Genomic DNA, 4,657 nt, shown 5'->3' on the forward strand with positions numbered 1-4,657 from the left:
ACATTCATTTCCCAAGAAGAAGAATATGTCCCAGCTGTCTACATCTGCAGTTCCTGTAAAACATCTGTACTACAAAATCTACTTAGGCCCCACCAAGAGGCAAGGAACAAAAAGACAAGGGAAGCATTTCTTGGCTTGACACTTGTATGTAAAGACTTTAGGAAAACTCTTGTTCAGCATTCACTAACTTAAAACATGTCTCAGTTGCTTCATAGAATCCCAGAATCTCCAGAGCTGGAAGAGACCCATAAGGACCATTGAGTCCAACTCCTGGCTCCACACAGGGCCAGCCAGGTCACAGCATGGGACTGAGGGCATCGTCCAGATGCTTCTTGACCTCAGCCCAGCTGTCTGCATTAATAAACTGCATTCACTGCAAAGATTTGATGTGAGAGGCAGCACTCAGAAATTAGCTACTACTGACCATCACACTTACAGGCTACAAAAAGGGTTGCAACTAGTTATCAGAATTACCACTTTAACATTCTGTACTAAAATACTTCACCAGACACAACAGCAATTAAACCACATTTTTAGAAGATACAAAAATACTTGTGATGCCACTAAAATACTGTTCCCCAGAGTTCCAGTTCATGCTCATATTATTAATATATATTATTAATACCATGTTCTATGTTACCCTGTCAGTGAATAGCTACAATTAAAATAAAAAGAATAAACAGTGGCCTTATTCAACCTTTAAGCATAAAACCCACCATGCTTGCAGTATGTCAAACTATGACATGCAGTGATCAGCAGGGAAAACATTAACATATTACTATAGCTCACCTTCAGAGCTGAAATCCTTTTAACTGCCTAGCCCTTTCCTCACCCTCTCTTCCCAGTTTTTCTTTCCCACGTACTACAGATCCAGGCTAGTAACAACACCTAGGCATTCCTGTTCCACACATGAAACAAACCGAAACATTTAAATACCTCAAGTTTTGCATGAAAGCAGCTTTTAATTTTTATTCAGTGACTTTGCATCCAAAGTTCCTGCCTTCCTTTATGAAACCCCTGATCCTGCAAAACAAATGCATCCATTATTAAACTGCCTTTACTCACCATGACACTCAGTTGCTCACATTCCTTGACATAACACTAAGAAGCAATCTGGGGGAGATGAATGCAGGACCCCTGCAGTGCTGCGTTTTCACACAGAGGTACACAGGCCTGTTAGAGCATTAACAAAGCGTGCAGAGCAGGGATACACAGGCATTGTGCTTTTTGCTGGATCGCGGTGCTATTTTGTAATTTATTTGCTAAACTAATCCCAAACTGCTGAGTCTACACGTTTGTTAACACATTTAGATCGCATACTGTCAATGGAACAGCTATTTGAGCTGTCAGCTGTATTTATTTACAGCTGCCAGCTCTAACACCCTGAGTGATTTATACTATACCTTTTTGTTAAGTCTGCTACTAATGCAGTTAACAGAAATGCTCAAAATAGCACTTAGAAACAGGCTCAACAAACCCAAAAGTATGATTACACGATGCTGAAGATACTATTTCTTACCCCTATGTAATTTTTTAACTAAATTGGAATCGCTCATGAAGTTGTTAATTATTTGTCTCTTGATGCAGAACTTGTCCTGTCAAATTCTCAATGTATTTATGCAGCAGTTTAATTTTACATAATCATGGGCTAGGAATCACATTTCAAACTCGGGGTGATCCGATGCCACTTTGCAAATGTCAAGGTGTGGTGTTACTGCACATACAATTAAGAAGATGGGATGAAATTGGAACCACAATTGAAGTTTCTTCCTGCCCTGTTAATTTGTACATTAGAAATGTAATCAGTTAAGTTAATTGAATCTGTTATCGCTTACTCTTTGTAGATTCTCACAAGTACTTCCACCCAAAGCAATGTCAAGTTACAGATGAGGTGGCACTGAGCAGAAATACATTTTAGCAATCACTACACATACATTAATTTCCTTCCAGAGGAAAGTTTGGAAGGGAAACTACTTAGCAATCACCAATTACAGCAAGCATCCACTGTCCAACCACGCGTCACCACAATATGCCCCTCACAACAGCACTTGTATTACAGCGGTAAATAGGCACTAGGATCTCCATTGTGTTAAATCCTGAACAAACATACATCTAGAGATTTAACTGACATGAGCCCAAATCCACAGCGACTGCAGTTTTCTGATTTCTTTGGCAATAAATTAATTGACTATCAGTGCCACCAATTTTAAGAATTTCCAAGTTTTGCATTAAGTGAGCAGTATAAAGAAGTTAACTCCCCCCCCCCCAAGCTGCAGTATAACACCAGGGAGGGAGGGGAACACGACACACTTCCCCTTTTTCATTTGACATATTCAATCCCAACTGTATGTTCCCAGAAATTCTCTCATCTGTGTTGCAGCCTTCAAACAGACAGACCGTGGCTCTACCAGGCTGATCTGCACACCCTGCTGAATTTTAACTCACAGCTGTAGGGTAGGAAGCAAGAATTGCTGTATTTGGATACCTCCTCCTGACACATTTGGCCTGATCCTTACTCAGCGGCTGTTCAGGGAAACCCTGTGGAGCTCAGCACAGCAGGACCTTCCCTCATCCTGCTTGCACGTGCTGACAGGAGGCACCTTCCACCATGGCCTCTCTGAAAACACCTGCAGTAAATGATAAATCAGGTTCTCTCTGCAGCTTTGGAAACGTTCCTGACAGCTGCTTGAGACCTGGCTGGCACTGAATGGGAATGTTCTGTATGCTCTGTGGCTCAGCATGTTGTACAGGCTGTGAGAAGCTGCTCAGCTCTTGAGAGGTTTGGGTTTAACATCATACCTGGAGGAAGATGACACCCAAGATGGTGTAGAGCTCTGCACCCACGGAAAGGGAGTCTGCACAGGTCAACCACCATGTCCAACCAGCCTGAGAGCGCCTCAGCATGGCTGCCCCCCAGGCTGCACAGACACCCAGCACTTCCATTTGGTGCCTTCCCTCCTCAAGAGAAGCAGCCCCCTCTATTTTGTGCCTCACGAGAAGCAGCCCCTTCTATTTTGCCCCTCGTGTCCCTCACAATCAAACCCCTCCATTTTGTGCCTCATGAGAAGCAGCCCCTTCTATTTTGTCCCTCGCAATCAAACCCCTCCATTTTGTGCCTCACGAGAAGCAGGCCCTTCTATTTTGTCCCTCACATCCCTCACAATCAAACCCCTCCATTTTGTGCCTCACGAGAAGCAGCCCCTTCTATTTTGTCCCTCACATCCCTCACAATCAAACCCCTCCATTTTGTGCCTCACAAGAAGCAGCCCCTTCTATTTTGTCCCTCACATCCCTCACAAGCAGCCCCCTCCATTTAGTGCCTCACAAGAAGCAGCCCCCTCCATTTTGTGCCTCCCCTCCCTCACAGGAGGCAGCTGCCTCCCTCCGGGCAGGCACCAGGAGCCTGCAGCCATGGCAGGGCTGTAGGGATGATGCAGCTGCATGCCGACTACCAGCCCAGGGCAAAGTAGTGGTCATCTCTCTTGCATGCACCGCTCACTTTTTGAGCACAGACATTAAATATTAAATTACTGCAGTCTTACGGCATCTTTATTCCACACAGCACTCCTACAGCACTGCGTTGGCTTCTCAAGGAAGCCATCAACTGCTGAGGCTCATGGGGACTATCCAGAATGACGCTGCTGGTGCTGAAAGTTAATATAAACCGAGTAGGGGTAGGAACCAAAATAGCAACAAAAGTGAAAATTAAGAACTAGAAATAACATTTTCTCTCAGATTTAGTCTGGCATAACTCTAAGGAAGCTTACCCCGGTACATTTTTCTACATGACCCTGTGGAATGAGATACTCAATTGTATCTCTGTACCTTACTGAGGTGTTTATTGAAGCAATTTTGTAACTTGAGTTTATTTAGACTCCTAAACATCATAGCTGTATGTGGTACATCTCTTACTGTGTAGCTGGATTTACTTATAATTTATGTCACACTGAATTTTTAATAAAATTGGAAAAATAATAGAAAAACTGAGTAATTTAGCAGTTAAATGCTGCTACCTTAAAAGTGCCAGACAAAAAGGAAAAAAAAACCCAAAATAATCAGAAAAATATAAGGTATCTATTTATGGAGAAAGGATTACCTGCACTAAGTGATGCTGGATGACATTTCCTTCAACATACTCAAACGTGTAGCTCTCATCTTTCAAATCTCGGCTTTTATCTCTAAAAACAAAGCGTTTCTACTCTTTTTCAGCTGCCGGGCAGCTGCGATGGGATCAGCGGGCACTGAACCGCACTCAGCTGGCTCTTCGGGGAAGGGGCGTTGCGGGCAGTCTGCAGCCCCGGCCGGCCGCACCACTGGCTGGGGAGGGGCTGTGCTGGGCAGCGCTCGTGGATCCCTGAGGGAAGACCAGATCCCCGGGGCCCCCCTAAGCTCATATGAGCCCCCTAGATCGCCAGGCCGTCACCAGAGCCGGTTGCCCCAACAGCCCCCGCTCCTGCCCGGCACCTGCCGTTCTTCTCCTTGCCGGCGGGGACGCTGCGGGGCTCCTGGCCCCCGCCGGCCCCGGGAGCGCTTCCTGGCCCGCACCGTGCGCTTCCGGGGCGGGGGGAGAAGGCGGAAGTGGTGCGGGGCCGGTGCCGGCGGGGGGCCCCGGGCTGCTCCCTGATGCTGTGTGGCGGCTACCGGCCCCAGGCGCGCT

The sequence above is a fragment of the Gallinula chloropus genome (assembly GCF_964237585.1).
Source record: "Gallinula chloropus genome assembly, chromosome: 15".
NCBI lineage: Eukaryota > Metazoa > Chordata > Aves > Gruiformes > Rallidae > Gallinula > Gallinula chloropus.